This window comes from Dipodomys spectabilis, unplaced genomic scaffold (genome assembly GCF_019054845.1).
Source record: "Dipodomys spectabilis isolate Male_0828 unplaced genomic scaffold, ASM1905484v1 ptg000097l, whole genome shotgun sequence".
NCBI lineage: Eukaryota > Metazoa > Chordata > Mammalia > Rodentia > Heteromyidae > Dipodomys > Dipodomys spectabilis.
Genome location: NW_024870774.1, coordinates 3,978,015 through 3,997,017, shown reverse-complemented (window position 1 = coordinate 3,997,017; position 19,003 = coordinate 3,978,015). Strand labels below are relative to the sequence as shown.

Below are 19,003 nucleotides of genomic sequence, written 5' to 3'. Positions count from 1 at the left end.
GAAAAGGGTGGAGTAAGAAAAAGATAACTTAAATAAGCAGTGGAACCTAGACATGCCTGGAGGCAGCTGATGATGCCTTTCCATCCCAGATGATGCTGAAGAGAGATCACCCAAAACCAAGGAAAGAAAATAGCTGAAAGCCAGGCTGAGCAGCAGAGAGCTGAGAAATGCAAGTCAGGCAAATGGAGAGATTCCAGAGCAAGAACAGCGGAGGTGCTGTGGACACAGCATAACAGCAGTGACACTGCAAACACTGCAGGACAGCAGAGGGAGGTTAACAAGGAACATAGGACAAGGAGACGGTGGGACACACACTCACTCCCTGGCCCTGGATCTGAGCAGGTTTCTACTGCAGTTGTCAACAGCAGTCAGAGAGATGAGGCTTCCCAGAACAGTGGTCAGACTGTTCCTCCTTTCAGCTGGCAGTAAAAGGGATGGCCAGACAAGGGCCTACAGATTTAAGTTAAGAAGGGTGGAGAGCCAAAGTGGACAAAGGAAGGAGTGAGGGAAAGGGAGAGGAGGGTTAAGTAACCGTCTGGGTCCAAAGTTCATGGTTCTTTGCATCAGCAAAGGGGGGAGCACTTGGCTCAGCACTTTCTGTGATAAGAAGGCACTCTTAGGAATCTCCTTTGTCAGCTCTGCTCCTGGACCTGGGGCCCAGCAACAAAGCCAGGAGCTGGGTGGCCATCTCTGCAGCCCTTGGGGGAGTTGTGCCCACGTAAGTTAGCTAAGGACAAGGTGGTGGCACCAACCCCGAGACTTGACTCTCTCACAATCTAAACAATTAAGAAAGGCAGGAAGATTGCAGAATGTGACCCAAAGAATTGTTCACATGCTGAGATTAGAGGAAGTGTAACTGCAGTTCTTATACCACATGGTTGGGTGTTCTGAAACAAGAACTGGGTACACTTCCTTATGCAGAGAGATGGGTGGCTGCTGTAAACTTGTGCTGTCACCCCAAATTCTTTTTTTTCTTTTTTTTTTCTTTTTCTTTTTTTTTTGCCAGTCCTGGGGCCTGAACTCAGGGCCTAGGACTGTTCCTGAGCTTCTTTAGCTCAAGGCTAGTGCTTTACCACTTGAGCCACAGCACCACTTCTGACTTTTTTCTGTTTATGTGGTACTGAGGACTCGAACCCAGGGCTTCATGCATGCACTCTACCACTAAGCTACCTTCCCAGACCTGTCACCCCCAAATTCAGTCCTAGGGCCTGAGTGCTGTCCCTGAGCTTCTTTTGCTCAAGCCACAGTGCCACTTCCAACTTTTTCTGTGTATGTGGTAATGAGGAATTGAACTCAGGGGTTCATGCATGCTAGGCAAGCACTCTACCACTACATAACCTTCCCAGCCCTGTCACCCCAAATTCTAAGCCTCAAGCTACTTCAAAAAAACAAGATTAGGAAATGAAGACAGCTAGTCATTAGTGGCTCACACCTATAATCCTAGCTAGTCAGGAGGCTAAGATATGAGGATCCCAGTTCAAAGCCAACCCAGGCAGAAAAATATGAGACTCTTTTTTTTTTTTTTTTTTTGGGTCCGGTCATGGGGCCTGAACTCTGGGCCTGAGCGCTGTCCCTCAGCTCTTCAGCTCAAGGCTAGCACTCTACCACTTGAGCCACAGCACCACTTCCGGCTTTTTTCTTTTTGCTTATGTGGTGCTGAGGAATCGAACTCAGGGCCTCATGCATGCAAGGCAAGCACTCTACCCACTGAGCCACTTTCCCAGCCCCAAATATGAGACTCTTATCTCCAATTAATCAGCAGAAAAGCCAGAAGTAGAGCTGTGGCTTAAGTGGTAGAGCACTAGCTTTGAGCAAAAAAGCTCAGGGACAGAGCCTTGAGTTCAAGCCTTAGGACTGGCACTTGTGCATACGTGCACACACACACATACACATGTATATATAAATACACATATCTGGGAAGTGGAGCTGTGGCTCAAAGTAGTAGGGCGCTGGCTTTGAGCAAAAAGGCTCAGAGATAGCACCCAGGTTGAGTGAGTTCAAGCCCCATAATTGACAAAATAAAATAAAATATACAGAGAGAAGATATAGAGAAGAAGGATAGAGAGAAAATATAGAACGGATATAGAGAATGGATATAGAAAGAAAGAGCCAGGGATGAGGCTGATTAGTAGAGTGCTTGCCTGGAATTTTTTTTTTTTTTTGGGGGGGGGGGGTCAGTTGTGGGGCTTGAACTCTGGGCCTAGGCACTGTCCCTGAGCTCTTCAGCTCAAGGCTAGTGCTCTACCACGTGAGCCACAGTGCCACTTCCAGTTTTCTGGTGGTTTATTGGAGATAAGAGTAACAGATTTTCCTGCCTTGGCTAGCTTTGAATCATGATTCTCAGATCTCTGCCTACTGAGTAGCTAGGATTACAGGCGAGAGCCACCAGTGTGCCTGGCTGGGTATTTTTTCCCCCAGTCCTGGGGCTTGAACTCAGGGTCTGGGCACTGTCCCTGAGCTTCCCCCGCCCCCCCCCACTCAAGGCTAACACTCTACTTCTCTACCACTCTAACACTCTACCACATCACCACTTCTTTCTTTCTTTTTTTTTTTAAATTTACACAGCACCACTTCTGGCTTTTTCTGTTTGTATGTGGTACTGAGGATTCAAACCTAGGGCTTCATGCATTCTAGGCAAGCACTCTATCACTAAGTCACATTCCCAGCCCTGGATTTTTTTTTTTTTTTTTTTGGTCCAGTCATGGGGCCTGATCTCTGGGCCTGGGCGCTGTCCCTCAGCTCTTCAGCTCAAGGCTAGCGCTCTACCACTTGAGCCACAGTGTCACTTCCAGCTTTTTTTTTTTCTGCTTATGTGGTACTGAGGAATTGAACCCAGGGCCTCATGCATGCAAGGCAAGCGCTCTACCATTGAACCACCTTCCCAGCCCCTGGAATTTTTTTTTTGGGGGGTCCGGTCGTGGGACCTGAACTCTGGGCCTGGGCGCTGTCCCTCAGCTCTTCAGCTCAAGGCTAGCGCTCTACCACTTGAGCCACAGTGCCACTTTCAGCATTTTTCTTTTTGCTTATGTGGTGCTGAGGAATCAAACCCAGGGCCTCATGCATGCAAGGCAAGCGCTCTACCACGGAGCCTTCTTCCCAGCCCTGGAATTTTTTTAACATGGAAATAACATTTCACTCAGCTAGCCTAGACAAGCTCAGAATAACAGAAGGAATTAACCACTCTTTGGAAATTGAACCTTACTCTGTCTTTTTAGTTAACTTTAAATCTGTTTGGTTGTTTTGTAGTTTTATTTTTTTTCCAACAGAAAACACTGTCTCCATCTGAAATCCTGTCTGTCTTTCTTAGATCCCCTCCTAACCCTCACTAAATTCCTTAGGGAAGATGATTCTCGTCATTCCATCATTGTAATTTTTTTTTTTTTTTGGGTCCGGTTGTGGGGCCTGAACTCTGGGCCTGGGCACTGTCCCTCAGCTCTTCAGATCTACCACTTCAGCTATAGCACCACTTCCAGCTTTTTCTGCTTATGTGGTGCTGAGGAATGGAAACCAGGGCCTCATGCATGCAAGGCAAGCACTCTACCACTAAGCCACCTTCCCAGCCCATGAGTACATTTCTTGTCGAACATTGTTACCCACTCCTTCATTTTTTTTCTCCCACTATCCCTCCCCCCACCAATCCCTCCTCTCACCCCCGCAATTCTTAATTTTTTATTTTTTGCCAGACCAGTGCCCGGCTTGTCCTTGAGCTTCTTTTGCTCCAGGCTAGCACTGCCATAGCAACACTTCTGGCTTTTTCTGTGTATATGGTACTGAGGAATTGAACCCAGGGCTTTATACATGCTAGGCAAGCACTCTACCACTAAATCGCATCCCAAGCCATTTCTTAAATGTATTTAACTTAGGTAGTGGAAACAAGGGAAGGGGAAGGGGAAAAGGAAAAATAAAACAGAAAGAGACCCTAACCTGGAGTTAGCCTTACCAGTAACTATGCTTCTCCCAAGACAGCCCCATAAACATCTCATATCCATACAGACGCACCCCCACAGGGCTGGGAATGTGGCTTAGTGATAGAGTATTTGCCTAGCATGCATGATGTCCTAGGTTCAATTCCTCAGTACCACATAAGCAAAAAAAGCCAGAAGTGGTGCTGTGGCTCAACTGGTAGAATGCTAGCCTTGAGCAAAAGAAGCTGAGGGACAGTGCCCAGGCCCTGAGTTCAAGCCCCAGGACTGCAAAAAAAAAAAAATGTTACTGTTACAGGAGTAACAGTAATAGCATGTGTGCAACACTGACCCATACCAGACAAATGCAAAGCATTTAAGCATATTATTTCCTTGAACCCTCCCAGCAAGCCAGTCCCAGGAGGCAGAAACTAACCATGTGCAAGGTGCATTAAACTAGAGGGAGAGATCCCACAGCTAAGACCCAAAGCTCACACAACTACGTTATCTCCCCATCTCCCCACCCCCTTACCAGGTCTAGTCTCCAGTCCTTAGATAGGAAAGCAAAGCTCTTCTCAGGGGTCCCTAATGAGTTACCTGAGGGAGGACATGATTAGATTAAAAAGAATGCCCTGCAATCCTTCTGTTAAAAGTTTGTTCTTTGCCTTCCTGGTTGCTCTTCCCTTCCTCTTCCTGGGCCAGCAAGAGAAGTGATTCCAAGTCTGCTTTAGAAGGCTGTGATTGCTAGTGAGCCCACTTAGAAAGCAAACAATAGCCCAAACACACTATCACACCTGCCCTTCTAAGACCAAATTAACTGACACCGAGGATTTGTACCCAAATGTGACATAAACATGTACATGACAGGCACCAGTACTCATATGTGTAATTCTAGTCACTCAGGAGGGTGAGATCTGGAAATTGCAGTTAAAAGCCAGCCCCAGGAAGAAAAGTCCATGAGACTCTTATCTCCAAAAAGCCATAAGTGGAACTGTGGCTCAAAAGGTAGAGAGCCAGCCTAGAATGAAAAAGCTAAGAGTGTGCTCTGCCTCAGAGTTCAAGCTCCTGTACCAACACCAAAAAGGAAAGAAGGAAGGAAGGAAAGAAGGAAGGGAGGGAGGGAAGGAGGGAGGGAGGGAGGGAAAAGAGAAGGGGGAAGAAAAGGAACAAAAGAAAGACAAAGGAATAGAAATGGTGAGGGAGTCTAGGAAAGAAGTCTGCAAGGCCAAACACCTGACTTGGTGTTTAAAAGAAAAGAAAAAAGACCTCTGTTGCCAGACACCAGTGCCTGCCTTATAATCCTAACTACTCAAGAGGCTGAGATATGAGGATCAAGGTTCAATATCAGCCTATGCAGGAAAGTCTGAGAGACTCTTATCTCCAATTAACCAGCCAGAAGTGGAGCTATGGCTCAAGTGGTAGAGCACTAGCCTTGAGGGAAAATAAAAATCTCTCAAAGAATCCTGAGACAAATCAGGCAAACAGCATGCCCTAGTGGCCTGCCCAGGAAATCCTGGGAGGCCAGTAGGTCATAGAAAGTCCCCCACCCCTCTTTTCTCAACCACTGCCTAGCACTATGGGCAAGAAGGAACCAACTTTGGGAGCTTACATTCTTCCCTGAGACTCTGGAGCAGCCATACAGCGCCCCCCTACCCCCCCCACCCCCACCCTCTCTCTTCCCCTCTCCCCCCCACCCCCACAAACAAGCAACATTCCATTCCCACCAGGCCCTCCTGAAGGTTTGACCAACCAACGTTTTACAGAGGTCTCATGAAGACCTCCACAGACCTCCCAGAATCTTCCCATGTGCCATCATCTTCCCATGAGTATAAGAGATTCCAGACCAACACTCATCTAATATCCTGTAGAAGAAGATTCAGATTGGGAGACTCAGGGAAGCAAGAAATATAATGTGCCTGGCAGAGCAGCCAGTGGAAGCCCTCATGCCCTGACTCCACCCTCCAATGACAACACCAAACTACAAGTCCTCTGGAACCAGCTCACAGATCTGGGTCTTGACAGTGAGCTGTACGGTGAGAACACACTTTCTCCTTTCCTTCAAGACCCCATGGCTTTGCCTTCCTTGCTCCAACTGATCTGGGCAGCCTCCCCTAACAACAGAAACAAAACAGACACACGCTGGTAATGGCAGGCTTCCCCATCCCTCCAAGCTCAGCCACTCAACCTCTCCCTCCAGTTCTCCTTTTGTTTTTCTATGTTCCTCTTTGGTTAACACCATCCCCTTTAAAAAAAGAAAGTGAAATAAGAAGAGAACTGTTCACTTTTATAGACAGGGCTCCCATTAATAAGGGGCCAAAGTTTCTAGACAGAAGGTTCTGCCTAAGGAGGGCTGGGACCAGGAAATAAGGCTCTTGAGTCCCTCTTTCAGCCAATTGATTTTTGGGGACTCATTCCATCTTCCTCCTAGGCTTTCCCTCTCACCCATTGTCCCTCTTCTCCCACCTCTTACCTGTCCTGAGACTTGGGGCAAGTGCAGGGAGAAAGCTGTGCACACGCTGGGAGCAGCTACTTAGGGGAACTGGAGTATAAGGCTCAGGCTGCAGCAGCTGTTGACTGAGGAGCAGAAAAGGCAGAGGGTGCCGGGACGAAGTGGAAAACAGGAAAACACATGTGTGAGTCTGGCCGGCAGCGGGGAGGGGCCACGGGGATGGGCTAGAGCTAAGACTGCCCGGTCAGACCCAGAAGACCTGACCACCTCTAGCCTGCAGGCATCTTCTGGTTCCTCCCCCCCCTATCAGTCCCCGATCTTTATTATTGCTCTGAGTTAACAAAGCCCTTAAGCTTCGCCTGCAATTTACAATGCCTTACTGAGCCCTCCTGCAACTCTGCCTTCCCACTTCCCTTTACTACATCACCTCACCTCCAACATACTTATGCTTAATCCAGTATCTTATCGCATGCTCCCATGGTTAGTTGGCATTGAAACACTTCAGCCCCATCTCAACTTTCCTTGTCATTTCAGCCCCTAAAGCAAGCCAAGGAAGATACTACATACAAGGAAAGAAAGCACAGCCATCCTGTGCCCAGACATCAAGCATGCCCACACACTTCTCAGAGCTCCAATTGGTTTAGGGCAATGTGAACACGTGAGTCTAAGTTGCCAGGAAAGAACCAACTAGGCCCTTGGCATCCTGGGCAGATTCATGAGTTGGCACCGCTTCAAACCACTGTTCTTTTATTTATTTATTTTTATTTTTTTTGCCAGTCATGGGGCCTGAGCTCTGGGCCTGGGCGCTGTCCCTCAGCTCTTCAACTCAAGGCTAGCACTCTACCACTTGAGCCACAGCGCCACCTCTGGCTTTTTCTGCTTATGTGGTGCTGAGGAATTGAACCCAGGGCCTCATGCATGCAAGGCAAGCACTCTACCACTGAGCCACCTTCCCAGCCCCTCTTTTAAATATCTTTATATTTACTTAGCAGAGGTGGGGAAATACCAATCTTCTTGGAATAAAACTGGGTAGACCTCTTTTTTAGTACTCAGAATTAAACAACTGATTGTTACATAAATTTATCACACGCAATTGTCTGAGGCACATTTTTGGTTTGGTTTGGTTTGCTTTGCTTTTGTCTGGGGCTTAACTCAAGTCCTGGGCACTGTACCTTACTTTTTTCCTTAAGGCTAGTACTCTTATCACTTGAGCCACAGCTCTATTTCTAGTTAATTGGAGATAATAGCCTCCTGGGCTTTCCTACCCTGGTTGGCTTCAAACCTCTATCCTCTGCTCTTAAGTCTCCTTAGGCAGGAGCCACAGGCACCTGGATCCTGGTAGTCATATTAAGCCACAGAAAATGTAGACAATAGCAGGCATCTAGTCCTTGCTTAGATTTTCAGAACTCCCTCCTTTAGGGGATTGTCCATTTGATAGTCTTCAAGCTATACTCTGCACTTGTCCCTGGGAGCAAATCACTCCAAAGGCAGGTGGTACTGATAAGGAGTAGTTAAGGATTCTGTGGCAGTGCACAGAAGCCAAGTTACACGTCACTAAGAGACAAACACCTATCAGAGCTTACTGTCACCAATATATAAATTATTCCAAGGATAATCTGGTGCTCTTTTAGATTTTCCCAGCAGTCCCATCCCTTAATCTAACTCTGAGTCCAAGTTGTAAGTAAAGTCCTACGAGGAACACAGTACTGTTTTCCCTAGCTGCATTCTGGTCACACTGGCCTTTCTGCAAAGTCCCATGTCAGAGCTTTTCCAGTACCTGTTTGCCTTTTCTCCCTGCCGCCGCCTGGAACATTCTTCCCTCTGACATTTTTCATTCCTGGTGTTATTTGTCCGCAGTCACCTGCCCTCTAGAAAACAAGCATCACAAGAGCTTTGGTCACCAGTGTTTCCTCCAATATGGGGCTCATATAAACTGTCAACAAATGTCTATAAATGAATAAGAGGACTGTGGATATAGCTGTAGGGTGGAGTTGCAAACATGTGCAAGGTTCTGAGTTCAATTCCTCACTACCACCAAAAGAAAAGTTTCCTGGATGTACAGATGAGTGAATGAATGTATGAACCATGTCTTCCTCCTTAACAATTTCCCAGCTGGTTGTGCTCCTGAATGAGTCCTTGAATTTGCCACCTGGTGTGACTACTCCTCTGACTTCTCTGAGCAAGGAGAATTTCCAAGTACTTATTTTAATAATACTGTCATGAGTTTACAGTGGGAGACCGAAAATGGCTTGAAATCAACTTTTGTTTCACTAGTGAAAAGAAAACAAAGAGGCCTTCATCTAGTTTTTTTCCTCAAATCCAGGAAGTTTTTATCTGCTCTAGCTCACACACTCAGGCTCAGGTGCTAGTCTACGTGTGCGTGGGCATGGAGGTGGCAAAGCCAGTTGCCACAACAGGGTGAAAGGGCAGAGGAGAAGGGGACCGAACCTTCTGTGGTCCCCAAACCTGAAGGAGTACTAGAACAGCAAAACTTGTGACCCTCCTGAGCAGAAATTCTTCCAGGACCTCACAGGCGACACGCTCCCGCAGGCAGAATTCAGAACTGGCCACGGGCGACCCTCGCCCCTTCCCATCCCCCGCAGCCAGCAGCGCTCACCTTTGCCCCTTTCTCTCTCCCAAGCGCGCTGCCCAGCCACCCTCATTTTCTGGGGCCCCTGCTGTCTCCCTTCAGTTCCCTTTCTCTCACGCTCCCTAGCCGCCCTCCCCCCCACCCCAGTTCTGTGTCTACAGCCCTACGATCTCTCTTTCTGCAGACCCGACCCAGCCACCCTGGCCCTCAGCGCCCCTGGTTTGGGGGCGCCGATTCGGGCTCTTTCCTGGAGGACCAGGAGCCGGCCCATCGGAGGTCCTTGCCGTCCCCTACACCTGGCCGACAGCTCTTGCCCTTCCTCGGCTCTAGGAAACGCTAGAAGAGGGACTCAAGATGCATATAGATGACGGGAGCAGGGGTCTGAGCACCGAGGCCCCCAGCCCTGGGCTCTTCCCGGCACAGCGACAGCGCCCGATACCCTTAGAGACGCGTCCTCCGCCCCGGAGCGCTCGCGTCCTCTTCCCTCCCTCCCAATCCAGCTCGAGCTGAGGCTACGGGGTCCGGGCCAAAGCCCCAAACCCTTGCGGCCCCCGCCTCCAGCCCGGGGACGCACGGCTGGAATGCTGAAGGGACCGGGGACTCGGAATGCCCCCAGGGGCGGTGGGGAGAGGGGGCGGCGCCTGCCCGGCGCCGGGGGAGGGGTCTCCCGGAAAGCGGGCTCTGCCATCCCCGTTCTCAGCTCCCCGCCCCCTCGGGGGAGCTGTTGCATCAGCTTTGAGATTCCCAGATAGAGCAGTGGTCTCCGACGCGAGGGCAAGGTACCGGCAGCACACCTGCCGCCAGGAGGCAGCACTCAACCAAAAAATTCTGCGCCAGTGTGACCGGGAGGCTGGAGTCCAAGTCTCCCTCCCACAAGATGCCCCTTCATTTGAAGAGCTTTAACAGCATGGACCTAGAGGGTAAGAAAGGGAGTGGCTGGGCTAGCTCTTGAAAAAGGGATCTGGGGCTAGACATCTATAGCACACACACACACACACACACACACACACACACACAAACACACCCTAGTAGGGCGCTGGTGGCTCACACCTGTCATCCTAGGTACTCAGGAGGTTGAGATACAAACGATTAGGTTCCAAGCCGGCAAAAAAAAAATTGCTAGATTCTATCTCCAAAATCAGAATAAAAAAGCAGCCGGGCGCTGGTGGCTCACGCCTGTAATCCTAGCTACTCAGGGGGCTGAGATCTGAGGATGGCGGTTCAAAGCCAGCCCGGGCAGGAGAGACCGTGAGACTCCTATCTCCAATAAACCACCAGAAAACCGGAAGTGGCGCTGTAGCTCAAGTGGTAGAGCACTCGCCTTGAGCTGAAGAGCTGAGGGACAGCGCTCAGGCCCAGAGTTCAAGCCCCACGACCGACAAAAAAAATAAAAAAAAAAAAGCAGAGCTGGAAACATGGCTCTGATGGTAGAGTACCAACCTAATCAACTGGAGAGGCCTTAAGTTCAAACCTCAATCCTGCAAAAAAAAAAGAGGGAAGGGGGGCGGGGAAATGAGAGAGTGAGAGATAGAGAGAGAAGGAGAGACAGAGAAAGTAGAACTGTGGCTCAAGTGGTAGAGCACTAGCCTTAAGAAAGAAGTTCAGATGCCGGGCACTAGTGGCTCACGCTAATCCTAGCTACTCAGGAGGCTGAGATCTGAGGATCGCGGTTCAAAGCCAGCCCGTGCAGGAGGGACCGTGAGACTCCTATCTCCAATAAACCACCAGAAAACCGGAAGTGGCGCTGTAGCTCAAGTGGTAGAGCGCTTGCCTTGAGCTGAAGAGCTGAGGGACAACGCCCAGGCCCAGAGTTCAAGCCCCACAACCGACAAAAAAAAAAAAAAAGAAAGAAGGAAGTGGCGCTGTAGCTCAAGTGGTGGAGTGCTCGCCTTGAGCTGAAGAGCTGAAGGACAGAAAGAAAGAAGTTCAGGACAGCAGCCAGGCCCTGAGTTCAAGAACTAGAACAGCAGTCAGGCCCTGAGTTCAAGGACTAGGACAGCAGCCAGGCCCTGAGTTCAAGGACTACCAAAAAAAAGGGGGGGGGGGTTGAAGGGGGAGGATGTAGCTCAGTAAGCAAGCATTTAGTGTGCTTAAAGATGTTCCATCCACACGTGGTGGAGTGCACTTAAATTGACAGCCAAAATGTGGCTTGTAAATATCATTTCTGCAAATCTACCTTTGGCTTATGTACGTGTGTGTGTGTGTGTGTGTGTGTGTGTGTGTGTGTGTGGTACAGAGCTTGAACTCAGGGTCTCTGCTCTTGTTCATTTTTGCTCATGGCTAGCACTGTACCACTTAAACCATGCTTCCAGCCCAGCTCTTTGCTGGTTAACTGGAGATGGAGTCTCAAGGTATTTATTCTCTGCTCAAGTTGGCAGAACTTGGATCCTCCAGGTCTTCATCCACTGTGTAGCTAGGGTTATAGCGCCAGCACTTGGCTACCTTTGGCATTTTTTTTTACAATTTTTTAAATTGTTATTATAAACCTTGGGTATTTTTTAAAGCCAACATTGAAGTCTAGAAAGATCTACCTGCCTTCAAGACCAATCAAGTGGAAAGTCATACAGCTCAAGGGTCTCCAGGCAAGAAGGAAGAGTACAGCCCAAGATCATAATTGATTCATCTTGAAGCCAAGTCATTTAACAAAACTTGAGCTGGTAGTAATTTAACAGGAACTTGACAGCTCTTGAAAAGAAGAAACATGTATTACAATAAAACATGTAAGTAATAAGAAAATAGTATGCAAAGCAAGACAGATGCTGGTGGCTCACATCTATAATCCTAGCTATTCAGGAGGCTGAGATCTGAGGATCGTAGTTCAAAGCTAGCCCGGGCAGGAAAGTCCATGAGACTCTTATATCCAATAAACAACTAGAAAAACAGAAGTGGCACTGTGGCTCAAGTGGTAGAGCGCTTGCCTTGAGCTGAAGAGTGCAGGGACAGCGCCCAAGCCCAGAGTTCAAGCCCCACTACCAAAAAAAAAAAAAAAAGAATCAAAGCCAGCCCAGGCAGGAAAGTCCATGAGATTCTTTTCTTCAATTAAATACCAAAAAAAGCCAGAAGAGGAGGTGTGGCTCAGGTAATAAAATGCCAGTAAAGTGAAGGGAGGGTGCTCAGGCCCTGAGTTCAAGCCTCAGTTATTGGCACACATACAAAAACAAAAAAGAAAACAAAAAAAAGCCACCTAAGTCCACAGAGCAATGTACTTGATGTACTTAGACAAAATTAACTCTATACAGGTTATACAGAATCATAGAGATTTGGGAATAACATACAAAAATATGAGTGGAGGACTGGGAAGGTGGCTCAGTGGTAGAGCACTTGCCTTGCATTCATGAGGCCCTGGGTTCGATTCCTCAGCACCACATAAGCAAAAAGAAAAAAGCCGGAAGTGGCTGTGGCTCAAGTGGTAGAGCGCTAGCCTTGAGCTGAAGAGCTGAGGGACAGCACCCAGGCCCAGAGTTCAGGCCCCATGACCGGACCCTCCCCCCCCCCCAAAAAAAAAGAGTGGATAACAAAATACTAAAGCCAAATATGGACCATTATATCCTTAAAAGGCAAAAAAGTTTAAAAAGAGAGAAAGAGGAAACAAAAGACATTGTATGAAAGGAAATGTACTTATTACCTGACTCATTTAATTGTAATCTCACTGTACATCACATTTTGGGTTTTTTTGGTCAGTTGTAGGGCCTGAACTCTGGGCCTGGGCGCTGTCCCTCAGCTCTTCAGCTCAAGGCTAGCGCTCTACCACTTCAGCCACAGTGCTACTTCCAGCTTTTTCTGCTTATGTGGTGCTGAGGAATCGAACCCAGGGTCTCATGCATGCAAGGCAAGCACTCTACCACTGAGCCACCTTCCCTAAAGTAAAAAATTTTTTTTAAGTTTAAAAAAGGAGCTGGGAAGGTGGCTCAGTGGTAGAGTCCTTGCCTAGCATTCATGAAGCCCTAAGTTCAATTCCTCATTATCATATAAACAGAAAAAGCCAGAACTGGTGCTGTGGCTCAAGTGGTAGAGTGCTAACCTTGGGCTAAGGAAGCTCAGGGACAGTGCGCAGGCCCTGAGTTCAAGCCTCAGGACTGGCCAAAAAAAAAAGTTTAAAAAGAAGCCAGGTGCTGGTGGTTTACTCCTGTAATCCCAGCTGCTTAGGAGGCTGAGATTTGAGATCCTATCTCAAAGCCAATCCAGTCAGGAAAGTCCATAAAGATGCTTATCTCAGAAAAGGCTGGAAATGGCCCTGTGGCTCAAATGCTAAAAGCACTAGCCTTGAGTAAAAGAAGTTCAGGAAAAGTGTCCAGGTCCTGAGTTCAAGCCCCAGAACTGGCACAATAAAACAAAAACAAAAACATCCTGTGTGGGATGACAAAGCTGTTTTCCCATGTTTGATGAAGCTGATGAAGTCATTGTCTCATGCAGTCCAGGTGTCAAATCCCTCCCTCAGTAGTTCCCTAAGTGGTGATGATGTTAGCTATCAGTATTGTGTTCTCTTCCTCTTTCTCAAAATCTTAACCCATATTTCCCATGTATTGGCCCCGTAACCCCATTTTAACCACGTCAAAGGATGAACTTGTCTTCCTTACAAGGATTCTTCCCTCCTCAGATTTCCCAGTTCTAATCAAACTTCCCATCTTGCTCCCAGAGTCCTCTCACTTTGGTTTCTTGATTCCCACAGCTACTGAATTATTGCACATGTCCATTTTGCATGTAGCATTCCTATTGTCCACATTATCACCTAAATTCATTTGCCCTTTTCTACATTCTGCAAGCTAATCATGTATTCCTCATGTGTGAGATACTTAGAAATGCTAGTTCCATTCCTTTGTATAGGATAGCAGGTGGTGTGAACCTGTCATTTTATAACCAATTTCTGAACATTGACTCTTAGGCTAGTCTTCAAGCCTAAGAGTGCTGGTGCTGAGGCTTGAGCTAAGATCCTAGGTGCTGTACCTCAGACATTTACTGTACCTCAGACTAATACTCTTATCACTTGAGCCACTGGAAATAAAGAATTTCACAGTCCTTAAATCTCAGCCTCCTGAATAGTTAAGATTATAGGTTTGAGCCACCAGCACCTAAGCTTGTCTTCAAGCCTTGGCTACTATTTGATGCCCCAACTATAAATTCTGGGATTCTGCTCTCTATCTTAGATCCAGACAAAGAATCAGGAAGCCAAACTTGGAATCAATGTCACTCAGTCTAATTGTCAAACAGTAAATCTATGGTCACTCTGTGTGTATGTGTGTGAGAAAGACAGATAGACGAACAGAGACAGAGAGAATGTATTTGTGCTTGAGATCAAACCCAGGGCTTCATACATTCTTTTTTTTTTTTTTTTTTGGTCGGTTGTGGGGCTTGAACTCTGGGCCTGGGTGCTGTCCCTCAGCTCTTCAGCTCAAGGCTAACCCTCTAACACTTGAGCCACTGCATCACTTCTGGCTTTTTCTGCTTATGTGGTACTGAGGAATTGAACCCAAGGCCTCCTGGATGCAAGGTAAACGCTCTACCACTAAGCCACCTTCCCAGCCCAGGCCTCACACATTCTAAACACACCAACAGCCACATTTTGGTTGATTTTTCTGATCCCGGAAAGCTACCAAAAAAAAAAAATCTGTATAGTGGTCAGGCACCAATGTAATCCTAGCTGCTCAGGAGGTTGAAATCCAGAGTACTGAAATTCAAAGCCAGCTTGGGCAGAAAAGCCCTCAAGACTGCCTTTCCAAATGACAGGCTGGGGTAGAGCACTAGATATGAGCAAAAAACTGAGCAAGAATGAGAAGCCCTAAGTCAAGCCTTGGTACCACAAACACACAAAGACGTGTATAATGATTGCTTCCAGGACACTCTTATCTACTTTACAAATTTATTATGAAAAGCATATTCCATCATTTATGTAGAAGTGTTTTGAAGAGTAAATGCAAGTGTACTGGGCCAGGAATACAGATCTTAATATGTGTAACGACAACTAAAGAAAGAAACAAATGTCTATAATTCCATCACTCGAAGAGGCCAAAGCAGTAAGATCTCAAAATTGAGGTCAGCCTAATCTACATAGCCATAGACTGGGGGGGGGTGGGGGGGGGGAAGCCAGGTGCTAGTGGTTCATGGCTGAAATCCTCACTACTCAGAAGGCTAAGATTTGAGGACTTGGTTCAAAGCCAGCCTGGGCAGGAAAATCCATGAGACTCTTATCTCCAATTAAACACCAAAAAGCAAGTAGCAGAGCCTTGGCTCAAGTGGGAGAGTGCTAGCCTTGAGCAAAAAAGCTCAAAGACAGCACCTAGGCCCTAAGTTCAAGCCACAGGACTAGCAAAAAAAGAAAAGGAAAGAAAAAAGCTGGGGCTGGGAAGGTGGCTCAGTGGTAGAGCACTTGCCTTGCATGCATAAGACCCTGGGTTCAATTCCTCAGCACCACATAAGCAGAAAAAGCCAGAAGTGGTGCTGTGGCTCAAGTGGTAGAGCTCCCTTGAGCTGAAGAGCTGAGGGACAGTGCGTAGGCCCAGAGTTCAGGCTCTATGACCAAAAAAAAAAAAGCTAGATACTGGTGACTCACACTTATAATCCTAGCTACTTGAGAGGTTGAGATCTGAGGATCACAGCTTGAAGCCAGCCTGAGCAAACAATTCTACTCTTGTTTCCAGCAAAAAACTGGAAGTAGAATGCTAGCTTTAAATGAAAATGTTAAGTGAGAGTGCAGGGCCCTGAGTTCAAACCCCAGTACTAAAAAAGAGAGAAGGAAGGAAGGAAGGAGGGTGGGCGGGCAGGCAGGTGGGCCGGAGGGAGGGAGGGAGGGAGGGAAGGAGGGAGGGAGGGAAGGAGGGAGGGAGGGAAATACAGAGAAAGAGGAGAGAGAGAAAGGGGAGGGGGAGGGAGAAATGATGGATGGAAAGAAGGAAGGGAGAGGAAAGAAGATGAGAAGGAGGAGGAAAAGGAGGAGAATAAGAAATAATATAAGAATGTAAGATGGTAAGAGTATTATTCTATTTACTTTGCTTGAATTTCGCAGGTCCAAGTGGTAGCTTGTAGCCAAGTTACTTTGTTTCCCATCATCTGTATTTCAGCTCTACACTATACCATTTTTATTGTTATTCAAACAGCTTGCTTTTATTAATTTACTTACTTACTTATTGCCAGTCCTGGGACTTGAACTCAGGGCCTGGGCACTGTTTCTGAGCTGTTTTTTGCACAAGGCTAGCACTCTACCACTTGAGCCACAGCACCACTTCAGCTTTTTCTGTTTTTATGTGGTACTGAGGACTGGAACCCAGGGTTTCATGCATGCTAGGCAAACACTCTACCACATTCCTAGCCCTTGCTTTTTCTACTTAAGCCAGGATCCACCCTTCCTCTCTTTCAAAGCACAAATGAGCTACCTCCTGAGGAAAACGTCCCAGTCTTGCAGAAGGAAATGATAAATTTCCAGATATAGACCATTTTACTTCAGGTTCCCCAGTCAACATGTGTTTACATGTCTAGCCCAGCAATACAGTAATGAATACTTTTGCAAGAGTTTCATCATAAAGCACTTTCACTACATTATCATCCTTAAAATATTTTCACAAAATGTAAAAAATATTTTCACAAATGTGTTTTTGTTTGAATTAAGGAATTGAGCCAGGCACTAGTGGCTCATGCCTATAATCCTAGCTATTCAGGAGGCTGAGATCTGAGGATCATGGTTCAACGAAATCAGAGTCAGAAAAGTCTGTGAGAAAAAAAAAGAGAAAGAGAGGAAAAAAAGAAAAGTCTGTGAGACTCTTATCTCCAATAAACTATTCAGAAAAAGCCAGAAGTGGCATGGTAGCTAAAGTATATCACTAGCACAAAGAGGCTCAGGAAGAACACCCAAGCCCTGAGTTCAAGCCCTAGGACTGGTAAAAATTAATTAAGGAATCAAGTATAAAGCTGTGGCTGAGACAGGAGGATAGTATACATAGGGAAACCCTGTAGAAGGAAAGAAGGGAGGGAGAGAGGGAGAGAGAAAAAAAGGGGAAAGAGGAAGGGGGAGGGCGAGGAGGGAGGAAGAAAGGAAGGAACGAAGGAATGAAGGAAGGAGCCTCACAATGTTGTATTAAGTAGCAACTGATTTTAAAAAATAAAAAATCACCAACTATCAGGCACCAGTGGCTCATGTCTGTAATCATACCTACTCAGGATGGTGAGGTCTGAGGATCTCAGTTCAAAGCCAGCCTGGGCAGGAAAGTCCGTGAGACTCTTATGGCCACCAGAAAATTGGAAGTAGCACTGTGGCTCAAGTGGTAGAGCGCTAGCTTTCAGCTGAAGAGCTGAGGGAACAGTCTCCATGCCCAGAGTTTAAGCCCTAGGATCAACTACCCCCCTCTCCAAGAAAAAATTCAGACTTTGCCACTTACTTGACAGAACTCTGTGTGTGTGTGTGTGTGTGTGTGTGTGTGTGTGTGTGTGTGTGTGTGTGACAGTTCTGGAGCTTGAACTCAGGACCTGGGCACTGTCCCTGAGCTTCTTATGCTCAAGGCTAGCACTCTACCACATGAGCCACAGTGCCACTTCTGGCTTTCTCTGTGTGTTTGGTATTCAGAAATCAGACCCAGGGCTTCATGCATGCTAGGCAAGCACTCTAGTACTAAGCCACATTCCCGGGCAGATTATTCTTTATTTGAAATTCTTATCAGAGGTATCTCCATTTTTTTTCCAAATTTTGAAACACTTGAGTATACATATATAATTAGGTATCTTAAGGAGAGGACCTAATTTTGTGTGTGTGTGTGTGTGTGTGTGTGTGTGTGTGTGTGTGTGTGTGTGTGTGTGTCCGAGCGCCAGTACTGGAACTTAAACTCGGGGCTTTGTTCTCTCTTTTTTTATAATTTTTATTGTAAAGATAATTAGGGAGGGGTTACAGTTACACAGGCCTGGTAGTGAATACATTTCTTTTTTTTCTTTTTTGGTCAGCCGTGGGGCTTGAACTCTGGGCCTGGGCGCTGTCCCTCAGCTCTTCTGCTCAAGGCGAGCGCTCTACCACTTGAGCTACAGTGCCACTTCCGGTTTTCTGGTGGTTTATTGGAGATAGGAGTCTCAGGGTCTCTCCTGCTCGGGCTGGCTTTGAACCGCGATCCTCAGATCTCAGCCTCCTGAGTAGCTAGGATTACAGGCGTGAGCCACCAGCACCCGGCATGAATACATTTCTTTTCCCTTCTTTTCTCTCTTGCTTAGCTTTTTTGCTCAAGGTGATGCTCTACCCCTTGAGCCACACTCTCACTTCCAGCTTTATGCTGGCTACTTTTTTTTTTTTTTTGGTCCGATCGTGGGCCCTGAACTCTGGGCCTGGGCGCTGTCCCTCAGCCCTTCAGCTCAAGGATAGCACACACTTGAGCCACAGCACCACTTCCGGCTTTTTTTTTTCTGCTTATGTGGTGCTGAGGAATCGAACCCAGGGCCTCATGCATGCAAGGCAAGCACTCTACCACTGAGCCACCTTCCCAGCCCTATGCTGGCTACTTTGAGATAAAGAGTCTCTAGGAATTGTCTGCCTGGGCTGTCTTCAAACCACAATTATCAAATCCCAGCCACTTGAGTAGCTATGATTCTAGGAGTGAGCCACCAACGCCCAGTTGGGACTCAATACTAAACATTAAAAATATTGTATATATCTTATGCACATAGCCTGAAGGTGTTTTGTTTTGTTTTACTGTATTGAGGATGAACCTAGGGCTTGAGCATGGTAGGGAAGAGCTCTACCACTGAGTTATAATTACCAGTCCCTTAAGGTAATTTCATACACTATTTTTAGTTCACCTGTTTGTTGAGAGCAATCATTCACACAAGATTAGATATAGAATTTTCTGTTTGTGGCATATCTGTGCTCAAAAAGGTTGATTTTGAAGCTTTTCAGATTAAGGTTGCTTAACTTGTACTTACCTCATAGGGTCCTGCAAGGATTGTTAGGGAATGTGGGATGATAGCTGTTATAAAAAGGAAATCAGCTCTTAGCTTCACTATAACTTGTTCTTCACAGTTCTCGACAGCATACTCTAGGTCATATTCCCATTAGATACATATATATGCTCAGAAATAACACATGCTTTTCTTCCC

General features: G+C 46.9%; 1 protein-coding gene across 7 annotated transcripts in view; it reads right to left on the bottom strand.

Annotated features, from left to right (window-relative positions):
* Positions 1–18,880, bottom strand: part of Slc7a7 (solute carrier family 7 member 7) — a 58,806-nt gene extending 39,926 nt beyond the window's left edge. Inside the window, exons 1-2 of one of the 7 annotated variants that reach the window (XM_042686367.1) lie at positions 18,830–18,880; positions 8,129–8,219 (exon numbers count right to left, since the gene is read on the bottom strand). The gene's annotated coding sequence lies outside the window, so the exon portion shown is untranslated. Of the gene's footprint in view, positions 1–56; positions 76–313; positions 508–4,434; positions 4,454–6,372; positions 6,505–8,128; positions 8,220–18,829 lie in introns of those variants that run through there. The other 6 variants (XM_042686365.1, XM_042686368.1, XM_042686366.1 and 3 more) reach the window with 6 other exon arrangements.
* Positions 18,881–19,003: the final 123 nt, after the last annotated feature.